At 43.4% G+C, this 14,122-nt stretch overlaps 1 protein-coding gene across 1 annotated transcript in view; it reads left to right on the top strand.

The window, feature by feature from the left end:
• Positions 1–14,122, top strand: part of LOC140848599 (zinc finger protein 18-like) — a 66,597-nt gene that overhangs the window by 46,702 nt on the left and 5,773 nt on the right. The window lies entirely within an intron of this gene.

Below are 14,122 nucleotides of genomic sequence, written 5' to 3'. Positions count from 1 at the left end.
AAGATGGATGAGACAGTTGTATTAAATAAGTGAAATGAGATTCAGAATTGTGACCAATATACTCACCTTGATAAATCTTAACAAAGGAATCATTAGACTAATAAAAAGAAAAATAATCTGCATTCACTTATTCGGAAATGCAGGCTTACTTTCCATGAGGCTTGGTATCCTGAGTCAGACAGGAGTTGCAGGAGGGCCCTTGTGCCTTTCACTCAATTTCCCTGGGTGTCCCTGGCAAGGAGGAGGTCATCTACATACTCGAGGAGGGCTCGGTGTGTAGCTTCCCTCAGAAAGTTGGCATGGTCTGCAGCCAAAGCCTCTCCAATGAGAGTGGGTGAGTTCTTGAACCCTTGTGGAAGCCGCATCCAGGTTAACTGCATTGGCCGCCCCAGGTCTGGTTCAGTCCATTCAAAGAAAAACAAGAGCTGGCTTTGAGGGGCAAGCCAGAGGCAGAAAAAGGCATTTTTAAGTCTGGGCAAGTGAACTATTTGGCATTCTCTGGGATCTGGCTGAAGAAGGTATACAGATTTGGGACCACTGGATGTAAAGAAACAGTCACTCTGTTAATGGCTCTCAGGTCGTGAACAGGCTGGTACTCCCCTGGATTTTTGACTGTAGAAGCGGGGTGTTCCAGGGTAACCGGAACTCGGTTAGAATGCCTGCCTCTGAGTCTGAAAAGGTGTTCCTGGATGCCTGCTCTCACCTTTTGTGAGACGGGGTGCTGCTGCTGTCTTTGTGGCTCTGAGAAAAGTTGCAGTATTTTTCACTGAAGGGGGCTACAGGGAGTGTGACCACAGAGTGTTCTGCCCCTGTGTCAACCATAAAAGTCATGTTTTGGCCCCCCACTTTCATTCTGACTGTGCGCTCATGGGGGCCGAGTGTGAGAGAGCCCGGTCCTTGTCAATCTGAGACTGCTCCTGCCAGGCTAATGAGTCTTTCCCTGTGAGGCTCCTCCTGGCAGCAACTGGGCCTTGGGGCTTTGCCTCAGTTGGGGCATTCATTCTTCCAATGCCCTTTTTCTTTACAGTAAGCACACTGGTCCCTGGCTAAGGGAGTCCCGGGCTTCCCCACTCTTGGTGGTTGGCTTCTCTCTACCTTCTGCCCATCTCTCTCTTTCAGAACAGCTGCCAGGAGACTGGTCTTTTTCTTCATTCTTTTTTCAGCATCCCTGTCAGCTTGAACTTCTCTGTTCATGTATACTTTGTGGCAATGTCAATCAGCTGAGTGATATTCATCCCAGCGATGAATATCGCTGTTTTTGGAGCTTTCATCTGATGTCGAGGGCAGCTTAGGCCATGAATGAGGTGTTTACCATCTGTTGGCTCCCTGGTGTCTTAGGGTCAAAAGGGGTGTGGAAGCAATAGCTTCACACAGTCTCTCATAATAGTCCCCAGGAGACTCTTCTGGTTGTTGAGTGACTGAATAAACTTTAGTCATGTTCATAGGCTTTTTGGACCCAGCTTTGATCCCCTGGAGGAGGGTGCCCTTATATTGGTGGAATTGGTGCTGTCCCTCAGGGGAGGTGAAGTCCCTCTTGGGGTGCTCCTCCAGGACAGCAATTTCAGCCCATGCACCCCGACCAAGGACCCTGGCTGCCTCCTCTCTTCTGTCGTGAGCAGGGTGTGGAGAAGCTGTTGACAGGTTTTTTTTAGGTTGGCTGATGGATTTGGAAGAGGGATTACATAAGATCAACCAGAGCTTGTGGCTTTTCTGATGGGGTGTCAGTTGTGGAGAAGGGTTGGTAGTAAAACATGGACTGGCTGGGCTGGATGGCCCCATACTTATTATGTCTTTCAGGCCCCACATCTCTTGCCCTGGCATCTGAAGGGTGCCTGCTCCCAGCTGAGGATTCAGTCTGGCTGCTGGTCCAGTGGGGAGTGGGTTCACTGGTTCTGGAGTTGGTAGGGAGGCTGATGGTGGCAGGGTATCAGGGATAGGGGGACTGGGTGCTAATGGCCTTGGAGGCACATAAGGCGGGGCAATATTAGCTCTTCCTCTGGGTCACCTGTAAAAATTTGTGGAGGCTCAGGTTTCTGTTGATTCTTTTCAGGCTTCTTTGTTGAGGCAACTAAGACCCTACCCTGTCCTTGCATATTGCAAGCAAATCACTCCCAAGGGGGAAGAGTCTGGGCAAATTTTTTTTTTTTTTTTTTTTTTTTTTTTGAGAGGGCATCTCTCATATTTATTGATCAAATGGTTGTTAACAACAATAAAATTCAGTATAGGGGGGTCAATGCTCAATGTACAATCATTAATCCATCTCAAGCCTAATTCTCGTCAGTCTCCAATCTTCTGAAGCATAACGAACAAGTTCTTACATGGTGAACGAATTCTTACAGAGTGAATAAATTCTTACATGGTGAACAGTACAAGGGCAGTCATCACAGAAACTTTCGGTTTTGATCATGCAATATGACCTATAAACCATCAGGTCAAATATGAATATTCATTTGATTTTTGTACTTGATTTATATGTTGATCCCACATTTCTCCTATTATTATTATTATTTTTATTTTTAATAAAATGCTGAAGTGGTAGGTAGATGCAAGATAAAGGTAGAAAACATAGTTTAGTGCTGTAAGAAGGCAAATATAGATGATCAGATGATCAGGTGTGTGCCTATGGACTAAGTATTAATCCAGGCTAGACAAGGGCAGCAAGACATCCACGGATGCAGAAGATTTCTCTCAAAGCAGGGGGGGTGAGGTTCTGAGCCTCACCTCTGTTGATCCCCAAATTCTCACCTGATGGCCCCCCTGCGACTGTGCCTGTCTTAGGTTGTTCCTCCCTTGAGGAATCTTACCCGTCTCTGGCTAACCAGTCATCTTCCGGGGCCATACAGGGAAATGTAAAGTTGGTAAATGAGAGAGAAGCCATATTATTTGCAAAGGTTAGCTTTTTACTTCTTTGCAGATTTATGCCCTGTGGCTTCTATGCCCAGCACTTGTCTCGAGGTATCTTTACCACCTGGAGGAATTATGATACTCGGTAAATTCGATATGAGGCACGAATTCTATTTAAGGTTTGTAATTAGGAAGGAAGAAGAAAAGCTATAGATGTAGCATATGAAGGAAACTTGGGAGGATTGATTATTTCTTTGACATATCTTCTTGTATAGTACCTTAAGTATGTATAGGTTTTAAACTACTAATTTGCACACACATATTAACATAATAGGAATACGGTGACATAAACAAAGCAAATCTATAATTACCAGCCATCTCCAGTGAAGCCAAGAAAACCATTTAGGCACCCTAGGCATTTGTGAAAATTTATCTATGATATGATGGATATTGTCCAACTGTACTTGAACCATCAGACAAATTAAAGCAGCCCATTTCTGGGATCTGTTCACATCCCATATGTTCTTTTAACCATAGATAGTCTATAGTCATGAGATTTTGGGGTGCTACAACTTGCACCCCTCCCAACTCCTGGTTGAGTTCCAACAGTACAGATCCAGTCAAATTCGTTGTCTCACTGTATGCACATGCCAGCCTAGACATCTCCCTCCTCCTTCTTATGGCAAGTCCAGGAGACGGTGGGCTGGATGCAGCCACAACCGCAGCATCGTCCGGATCCCTGTGGAGGCTTTTTGATGATCATCCCCCGGCACGAGTCCTCCAGAGAGTGCTGATGCCGGAAGCTCCTCCTCATATCGTATCTTAGTTCATTTTCTGGGTATCCAAGCTAGGCCTTGATCTTCTGCGTAGAAACAAACAGACCCTTTGCCCACACTTTGACATGCCCTCTATACCACTGTGCAGAACTCATTGGAGGTCAGCACACAGTAACTGCTTTTTTTTCTTTTTTTAATTAAGAGAAAGGAATATTATCAGAAAAGAGTACCTCCATAGCTGATCATCTGACACCCTTTAAGTGATCAACATTAAGGATATTTAAAGCATGCGTTGATCTTTGATTTACCAATAGTTTTATCCTGTTAAGGAGTAATCCCCTTTTTCTTTCTTTCTTTCTTTTTTTTTTTAAATTTTTAATCTACACTTACCTGAAGAATACTATGTTTACTATGCTCTCCCCTATATCAGGTCCCCCCTAACAACCACATTACGGTTACTGTCCATCAGCTTAGCAAAATGTGGTAGAGTCACTACTTGTCCTCTCTGTGTTGTGCAGCCCACCCTCCCCTTTCTCCCTCCCCCCCATGCATGCTAATCTTAATACCCCCCTTCTTCTTCCCCCCCCCTTATCCCTCCCTGCCCACCCATCCTCCCCAGTTCCTTTCCCTTAGGTACCTGTTAGTCCATTTTTGGGTTCTGTAATTCTGCTGCTGTTTTGTTCCTTCAGTTTTTCCTTTGTTCCTATACTCCTCAGATGAGTGAAATCATTTGGTATTTCTCTTTCTCCGCTTGGCTTATTTCACTGAGCATAATACTCTCCAGCTCCATCCATGTTGCTGCAAATGGTTGGATTTTTCCACTTCTTATGGCTGAGTAGTATTCCATTGTGTATATGTACCACATCTTCTTTATCCATTCATCTACCAATGGACATTTAGGTTGCTTCCAATTCTTGTCTATTGTAAATAGTGCTGCGATAAACATAGGAGTGCATCTGTCTTTCTCAAACTTGATTGCTGCGTTCTTAGGGTAAATTCCTAGGAGTGGAATTCCTGGGTCAAATGGTAGGTCTGTTTTGAGCATTTTGATGCACCTCCATACTGCTTTCCACAATGGTTGAACTAATTTACATTCCCACCAGCAGTGTAGGAGGGTTCCCCTTTCTCCACAGCCTCGCCAACATTTGTTGTTGTTTGTCTTTTGGATGGCAGCTATCCTTACTGGTGTGAGGTGATACCTCATTGTAGTTTTAATTTGCATTTCTCTGATAATTAGCGATGTGGAGCATCTTTTCATGTGTCTCTTGGCCATCTGTATTTCTTTTTTGGAGAACTGTCTGTTCAGTTCCTCTGCCCATTTTTTAATTGGGTTATTTGTTTTTTGTTTGTTGAGGCGTGTGAGCTCTTTATATATTCTGGACGTCAAGCCTTTATCAGATCTGTCATTTTCAAATATATTCTCCCATACTGTAGGGTTCCTTTTTGTTCTATTGATGGTGTCTTTCGCTGTACAGAAGCTTTTCAGCTTAATGTAGTCCCACTTGCTCATTTTTGCTGTTGTTTTCCTTGCCCGCGGAGATATGTTCAAGAAGAGATCACTCATGTTTATATCTAAGAGGTTTTTGCCTATGTTTTTTTCCAAGAGTTTAATGGTTTCGTGACTTACATTCAGGTCTTTGATCCATTTTGAGTTTACCTTTGTATATGGGGTTAGACAATGGTCCAGTTTCATTCTCCTACATGTAGCTGTCCAGTTTTGCCAGCACCGTTTCATTCTCCTACATGTAGCTGTCCAGTTTTGCCAGCACCATCTGTTGAAGAGACTGTCATTTTGCCATTGTATGTCCATGGCTCCTTTATCAAATATTAATTGACCATATATGTTTGGGTTAATTTCTGGGGTCTCTAATCTGTTCCACTGGTCTGTGGCTCTGTTCTTGTGCCAGTACCAAATTGTCTTGATTACTATGGCTTTGTAGTAGAGCTTGAAGTTGGGGAGTGAGATCCCCCCTACTTTATTCTTCTTTTTTAGGATTGCTTTGGCTATTCGGGGTCTTTGGTGTTTCCATATGAATTTTTGAATTATTTGTTCCAATTCATTGAAGAATGTTGCTGGTAATTTGAGAGGGATTGCATCAAATTTGTATATTGCTTTCGGCAGGATGGCCATTTTGACGATATTAATTCTTCCTAGCCATGAGCATGGGATGAGTTTCCATTTATTAGTGTCCCCTTTAATTTCTCTTAAGAGTGACTTGTAGTTTTCAGAGTATAAGTCTTTCACTTCCTTGGTTAGGTTTATTCCTAGGTATTTTATTCTTTTTGATGCAATGGTGAATGGAATTGTTTTCCTGATTTCTCTTTCTATTGATTCGTTGTTAGTGTATAGGAAAGCTACAGATTTCTGTGTGTTGATTTTGTATCCTGCAACTTTGCTGTATTCCGATATCAGTTCTAGTAGTTTTGGAGTGGAGTCTTTAGGGTTTTTTATGTACAGTATCATATCATCTGCAAATAGTGACAGTTTAACTTCTTCTTTACCAATCTGGATTCCTTGTATTTCTTTGTTTTGTCTGATTGCCGTGGCTAGGACCTCCAGTACGATGTTAAATAACAGTGGGGAGAGTGGGCATCCCTGTCTGGTTCCCGATCTCAGTGGAAATGCTTTCAGCTTCTCGCTGTTCAGTATAATGCTGGCTGTGGGTTTATCATATATGGCCTTTATTATGTTGAGGTACTTGCCCTCTATTCCCATTTTGCTGAGAGTTTTTATCATGAATGGATGTTGAATTTTGTCAAATGCTTTTTCAGCATCTATGGAGATGATCATGTGGTTTTTGTCTTTCTTTTTGTTGATGTGGTGGATGATGTTGATGGATTTTCTAATGTTGTACCATCCTTGCATCCCTGGGATGAACCCCACTTGGTCATGGTGTATGATCCTTTTGATATACTGTTGAATTCTGTTTGCTAATATTTTATTGAGTATTTTTGCATCTACATTCATCAGGGATATTGGTCTGTAATTTTCTTTTTTGGTGGGGTCTTTTCCTGGTTTTGGTATTAGGGTGATGTTGGCTTCATAGAATGAGTTTGGGAGTATTCCCTCTTCTTCTATTTTGTGGAACACTTTAGGGAGAATGGGTATTATGTCTTCTCTGTGTGTCTGATAAAATTCCGAGGTAAATCCGTCCGGCCCCGGGGTTTTGTTCTTGGGTAGTTTTTTGATTACTGTTTCAATTTCTTTGCTTGTAATTGGTTTGTTTAACTTTTGTGTTTCTTCCTTGGTCAGTCTTGGGAGGTTGTATTTTTCTAGGAAGTTGTCCATTTCTTCTAGGTTTTCCAGCTTGTTGGCATATAGGTTTTCATAGTAGTCTTTAATAATTCTTTGTATTTCTGTGGAGTCTGTCGTGATTTTTCCATTCTCATTTCTGATTATGTTGATTTGTGTTGACTCCCTTTTTCTCTTAATAAGTTGGGCTAGAGGCTTATCTATTTTGTTTATTTTCTCGAAGAACCAGCTCTTGGTTTCGTTGATTTTTGCTATTGTTTTATTCTTCTCAATTTTGTTTATTTCTTCTCTGATCTTTATTATGTCCCTCCTTCTGCTGACTTTAGGCCTCATTTGTTCTTCTTTTTCCAGTTTTAATAGTTGTGATGTTAAACTATTCATTTGGGATTGTTCTTCCTTCTTCAAGTGTGCCTGGATTGCTATATACTTTCCTCTTAAGACTGCTTTCGCTGCATCCCACAGAAGTTGGGGCTTAGTGTTGTTGTTGTCATTTGTTTCTATATATTCCTTGATCTCTATTTTGATTTGTTCATTGATCCACTGATTATTTAGTAGCATGTTGTTAAGCCTCCATGTGTTTGTGAGCCTTTTTGTTTTCTCTGTAGAATTTATTTCTACTTTCATACCTTTGTGGTCTGAAAAATTGGTTGGTACAATTTCAATATTTTGGAATTTACTGAGGCTCTTTTTGTGAGCTAGTATGTGGTCTATTCTGGAGAATGTTCCATGTGCACTTGAGAAGAATGTATATCCTGTTGCTTTTGGATGTAAAGTTCTATAGATGTCTATTAGGTCCATCTGTTCTAGTGTGTTGTTCAGTGCCTGTGTGTCTTTACTTATTTTCTGCCCGGTGGATCTATCCTTTGGGGTGAGTGGTGTGTTGAAGTCTCCTACAATGAATGCATTGCAGTCTATTTCCCTCTTTAGTTCTGTTAGTATTTGCTTCACATATGCTGGTGCTCCTGTATTGGGTGCATATATATTTAGAATGGTTATATCCTCTTGTTGGACTAAGCCCTTTATCATTATGTAGTGGCCTTCTTTATCTCTTGTTACTTTCTTTGTTTTGAAGTCTATTGTGTCTGATATTAGTACTGCAACCCCTGCTTTCTTCTCACTGTTGTTTGCCTGAAATATGTTTTTCCATCCCTTGACTTTTAGTCTATGCTTATCTTTGGGTTTAAGGTGAGTTTCTTGTAAGCAGCATATAGATGGGTCTTGCTTTTTTATCCATTCTATTACTCTATGTCTTTTGATTGGTGCATTAAGTCCATTTACATTTAGGGTGACTATTGAAAGATATGTACTTATTGCCATTGCAGGCTTTAGATTCGTGGTTACCAAAGGTTCAAGGTTAGCTTCTTTAGTATCTTACTGCCTAACTTAGCTCGCTTATTGAGCTGTTATATACACTGTCTGGAGAGTCTTTTCTTCTCTCCCTTCTTATTCCTCCTCCTCCATTCTTCATATGTTGAGTGTTTTGTTCTGTGCTCTTTTTAGGGGTGCTCCCATCTAGAGCAGTCCCTGTAGGATGCCCTGTAGAGGTGGTTTGTGGGAAGCAAATTCCCTCAGCTTTTGCTTGTCTGGGAATTGTTTGATCCCACCATCATATTTAAATGATAGTCGTGCTGGATACAGTATCCTTGGTTCAAGGCCCTTCTGTTTCATTGCATTAAGTATATCATGCCATTCTCTTCTGGCCTGTAGGGTTTCTGTTGAGAAGTCTGATGTTAGCCTGATTGGTTTTCCTTTATAGGTGACCTTTTTCTCTCTAGCTGCCTTTAAAACTCTTTCCTTGTCCTTGATCCTTGCCATTTTAATTATTATGTGTCTTGGTGTTGTCCTCCTTGGATCCTTTCTGTTGGGGGTTCTGTATAATTCCATGGTCTGTTCGATTATTTCCTCCCCCAGTTTGGGGAAGTTTTCAGCAATTATTTCTTCAAAGACACTTTCTATCCCTTTTCCTCTTTCTTCCTCTTCTGGTATCCCTATAATACGAATGTTTTTCCTTTTGTATTGGTCACATATTTCTCTTAGTGTTGTTTCATTCCTGGAGATCCTTTTATGTCTCTCTATGTCAGCTTCTATACGTTCCTGTTCTCTGGCTTCTATTCCTTCAATGGCCTCTTGCATCTTATCCATTCTGCTTATAAATCCTTCCAGGGATTGTTTCACTTCTGTGATCTCTTTCCTGACATCTGTGATCTCCTTCCGGACTTCATCCCACTGCTCTTGCATTTTTCTCTGCATCTCATCCCATTGCTCTTGCATTTTTTTCTGAATCTCTGTCAGCATGTTCATGATTTTTATTTTGAATTCTTTTTCAGGAAGACTAGTTAGGTCTGTCTCCTTCTCAGGTGTTGTCTCTGTGATCTTTGTCTGCCTGTAGTTTTGCCTTTTCATGGTGATAGAGATAGTTTGCAGAGCTGGTACAAGTGACCGCTGGAAGAGCTTCCCTTCTTTTTGGTTTGTAGCCTTTTCCTGGGAGAATAGCGACCTCTAGTGGCTTGTGCTGGGCAGCTGTGCGCAGACAGGGCTTCTGCTTCCTGTCCAGTTGCTTTGGGGTTTATCTCCGCTGTTGCTGTGGGCTTGGCCTGGCTGGGGCTGTTCCTCCAAAATGGTGGAGCCCCGTTGGAGGGGGAGCAGCCAGGAGACTATTTATCTCCGTAAGGGGCCTCTGTGCTCCCTGCTGCCCAGGGGGTTAGAGTGCCCAGAGATCCCCAGATTCCCTGCTTCTGGTCTAAGTGACCTGTCCTTCCCCTTTAAGATTTCCAAAAAGCACTCTCCAAACCAAAACAACAGCAGCAACAATGAGAGAGGGAACAGAAACAAAGAGAAAAAAAAAAGGAAAAAAAAGGAAAAAACAAGCGATTTTTTTTTTTTTTTTTTTTGTCCTCAGGTGCCGGTCCCAGGCACCCGCTCACTGGTCCTGCTGCCCTGTCTCCCTAGCACCAGGGTCCCTGTCCTTTCAAGGCTTCCAAAAAGCACCCACCCACCGGTCCCACAGGGAAGGAACGCTCAATATTCTTTGTCCTCAGGCACTGGTCCCACGCACCCACTCACCAGTCCCGCCGCCCTGCCTCCCTAGCACCGGGGTCCCTGTCCCTTCAAGGCTTCCAAAAAGCACTCGGCAAAAAGAGAGAAAAAAAAAGGGGAAAAACGCGCGATTTCTTCCGTCCTCAGGTGCTGGTCTCAGGCACCCACCCACCGGTCCCACAGGGAAAAATGCAGGATATTCTTTGTCCTCAGGTGCCGGTCCCAGGCACCCGCTCACCAGTCCCGCCGCCCTGCCTCCCTAGCACCGGGGTCCCTGTCCCTTTTAGGCTTCCAAAAAGCACTCGCAGAAAAGAGAAAAAAAAAAGGGGAAAAACGCGCGATTTCCTCTGTCCTCAAGTGCCGGTCTCAGGCACCCGCCCACCGGTCCCGCAGGGAAAAACGGGGGATATTCTTTGTCCTCAGGCGCCGGTCCCAGCCACCCGCTCACCAGTCCCGCCACCGTGCCTCCCTAGCACTGGGGTCCCCGTCCCTTCAAGGCTTCCAAAAAGCGCTCGCCAAAAAGAGAAAAAAAAAAAAGGGGGAAAAACGCGTGACCTCCTCCGTCCTCAGGCACCGGTCTCAGGCACCCGCCCCCAGGTCTCGCAGGGAGAAACGCGGGATATTCTTTGTCCTCCGGCGCCGTTCCCAGGCACCTCCTCACCGGTCCCGCCACCCTGCCTCCCCAGCAACGGGGGCCCGTCCCTCTAAGGCTTCCAAAAAGCGCTCGCCGAAAAAAAAAAAAAAAAAAAAACCACTCCGGTTTCTCTCCACCCGCCGGGAGCCGGGGGGAGGGGCGCTCGGGTCCCGCCGGGCTGGGGCTTGTATCTTACCCCCTTCACAAGGCGCTGGGTTCTTGCAGGTGTGGATGTGGTCTGGATGTTGTCCTGTGTCCTGTGGTCTCTATTTTAGGAAGATTTTTCTTTGTTATATTTTCATAGCTCTATGTGTTTTTGGGAGGAGATTTCCACTGCTCTACTCACGCCGCCATCTTGGCTCCGCCCTCCCCATCCATTGTATTTTTCATCTCTAGAAGCTTGAATTGGGGCTTTATTATATCTTTATGTCTGTTCTTAATGTGTTGTCTTTCCTCCAGCTCCTTGAACGTATGAAATACAGTTGTAATATCTGTATTAATGTCCCTGTGTACTAATTTATCATCTCCATCAGTTCTGAGTCAGTTTTCACGGATTGATTGATCTTATTATGAGATGATTTCCTGCTGCTCGGTATGCCTGGGAATCTTTGATTGGATGTCAGGCATTGTGAATTTTACCTTGTTGAGTGGTGGATACTTTTACATTCTGTAAATGTTCTTGAGATTTGCTCTGCGATATGGTTAAGTTACTTGGACATAGTTTATTATACGGCACCAGAGAATGCTTTAGGGCTAATTTTTCCCACTTACTGAGGCAATGCCCTTCTAAGTATTCTATCTGATGCTCCTTGATGTACAAGGATTTCCATTCTGGCTTGTAGAAATGTCAAGTATTTCCAGCACTGTGTGAGCTCTGGAGATTATTTTCTGGGCTTCTTTTGGGGGATCTCTCCTAGATTCAAGGGGCACCCTCTGCAGAACTCCAGAGCTGTCTTTTTGTGGAGCTCCCCCATCTTTGGTCTTCTGCCCTGCTGACTCTGTAATTGCCTGAGCCTCCCAAACTATGAGCTCCGGGGGGCTGCCTGGCTCCACCTGGGTTCCCTTCTCTGTGCTGCTGTGGAAGCTGTCTCCAGGCAGTAAGTTTGGGCTCCCCTAAATTGTTTCCTTGCTTTCAGGGAATCTGTTCCGCTTTGCCTAATGTGTAATGGCTTCAAACCATTATATGTTATATTTTGTCCCATTTTCCAATTGTTTCAGGCAGAAAGGTAAATCTAGTCCCTGTTAATTAATCTTGGCTGTAAACAGAAGTCTCTGGAATAGGTTTATTTTGATGATACATATAACAACTCTGAGAAGTCCCAGTGTTTCAGGAACCTATGCACCTAAATCAAAACATGGTTTCAAACCTTTGGGGGGCTCTTCTTGGGGCTTGCCTCCTGAGGTAGTTCATAGTAAAGGTGAAGATAGAGAAGCCAGTAGGTGGTGCTTAACGTGGCGCTAAAGTCAGGTCTGAACTTCAGCTTTCCCAGCTCAAAGATTTAGAAATCAGTATACCAACTTTGTGGTTCACTCTGGAGGCGAGGGCTGGGGAGGGGGCATGGGAGGGGTATTCCTTGTTATTGCCTCAAGGGTACCCTTCTCTCTGCCTTCAAGATACCTAGAAATGAAATTGTTAAGTCGTGGCTTGGTGAAAAAGATTTGGGGGCATATTACAAGCACACTTGGAGGATTATTGCTTCTGTAGTAAGTACAGAACATCCTCGTAAAAGGTATATATAATTTAGAAACATATTGTAACTAGTAGAGTTAAGTTGCATCACATTAACAGCATTAATCATGGCTTGTTCTGGATAGCTTAAAGTTCAGATGAAAAATGCTCACCCAGCAGCATCATATATATGTATAGAGATACATAAAACTCCCTGTATTTAGCAGATAGCTGATTAGCAGCTGCTCAACCCCGACAAACAAAAATCATCCCTACCCAATACCAGTATCCCTCCCCCAAACTCACAGCACCTATTTGCCTTAGAAGGACCTTGATATTAATGGGATCTTTTGTAAGTGAAGGGACATTTTCAGTATAAGTAGACATTCCCTCTAATCTCGTCTAGAAATTAGGAACTTCATGAATAATGCCAGAATAATGAAGTAAGTAGCATTCCGACACGGTGGTTCTTCATTCACAGAAAACGTGACTGAGTCAGAGCCTCCAGCGCTGGTGATGCCTTTACTCACATGCCTGGGTTTCCAGGCTCAGGGATTAACTATGCAAGTAGGTTGTGGCAATGCCTCATAGGCCCACAAGATGGTGCTATTTCCACACAAACCCAAGATTTCCCCATCAAATCCATACTTAGTCCTTCTGGAATAGGAATTTAGATTTTTTCCCCTTTTTATAAAAATGAGAAAAGGGCAGGATGGCTGAAGTTGCTGTCCTGCCCATAGAGTTCGGGGTTTATCCAAGCATCCCTAGCTCCTCGGTCATTCCTTAAGTTTGTGGCCTTACCCTGAAGGTACACTGTTGAGCATACTGTGCATCTTTTCTGGTTTTGGAAGAGCAGATTGTGGCCCTTGGGGATTTTGGTGGCTGTGTTCTTTCTGCTTTGTACTGTATTTGGTAGTTGCCATTCTGGTGCCCGTGGACTAGGCCCCGTGCCCAGCAAGCCAGGCAGCCAAGCAGATATCGCCATGCTTGGCACGTCCATCCTTTCCTCTTCCGGTGCCGGACCAAGGGTCTGTGTGTTCTGACCACCAAGACAGAACCCCTGTGTTCAGCAATGTTTGCTCAAGTTGGTTTATTTTCAGAAGGTTGTTAAGGTAACTTCATTCACATATTAACAAAATAAGGTGCTAACAATTTAGAGTTTGAACATTAAAATTAAAATTCATATTTAAAATATGGTTTTAGTTAATAGTTCCGTATTTAGTCATATGTATTGAGATTACTTTCACATTTTCACCTTTTTCACCCTAAAATATTCCATCCCTCTTTCTTTTTCAAAATTTTGCTTATTATCTGATAATGAGAGACTTTTTGCTATCTCCGTTCTTTTTCAGCCATTCCCACTTCCCCTTGATATGTTACAAGGCAGGCTTGAATTAGCCTGAGCGTGGCCTCCCTGAGTGGTATATTGTGTATAAGAGGAGGATGACTTCTCTCCTTCTCTCTTTGTTTCTGCTCCCTATATTCTCATCCTTCATGACAATAATAGGTGACTGTCAACTTTGGGGTTCCTGAGAGTGTACAGAATCCCTTAATTCTCTCTGCAAACCCTCGGGGCTGAGTCGGAGAGACTGAGCATGACATAGATGCATATGCTGCTTCTCCCAACATAAATCACCTACTGAGGGCTGACTGCTGAGGGTTTTATTTCACCTGGACAATGTATGTTGACTGCCTATTTCTCTGTTGGTCAGGGTCCCAGGGACTGGAAAGTACAATGGAGAGTCCTCTTCTCTTGGAGCTTACATGCTAGTAGAGGCAACTATTAATCCAGCACCTATGTGTATGCACATGCATACACACAGACATATACATAACCCAAATTGTTTAATAAGCTGTATGAACGATATGAATGGAAAGTGCAATGTGCTTTATAAACAAATGACACTTGC

The sequence above is a fragment of the Manis javanica genome, chromosome 4 (assembly GCF_040802235.1).
Source record: "Manis javanica isolate MJ-LG chromosome 4, MJ_LKY, whole genome shotgun sequence".
In the NCBI taxonomy this organism is placed as follows: Eukaryota; Metazoa; Chordata; class Mammalia; order Pholidota; family Manidae; genus Manis; species Manis javanica.
Note: the sequence above shows the minus strand (reverse complement) of the source record. Positions and strands in the feature narration are given on the sequence as shown.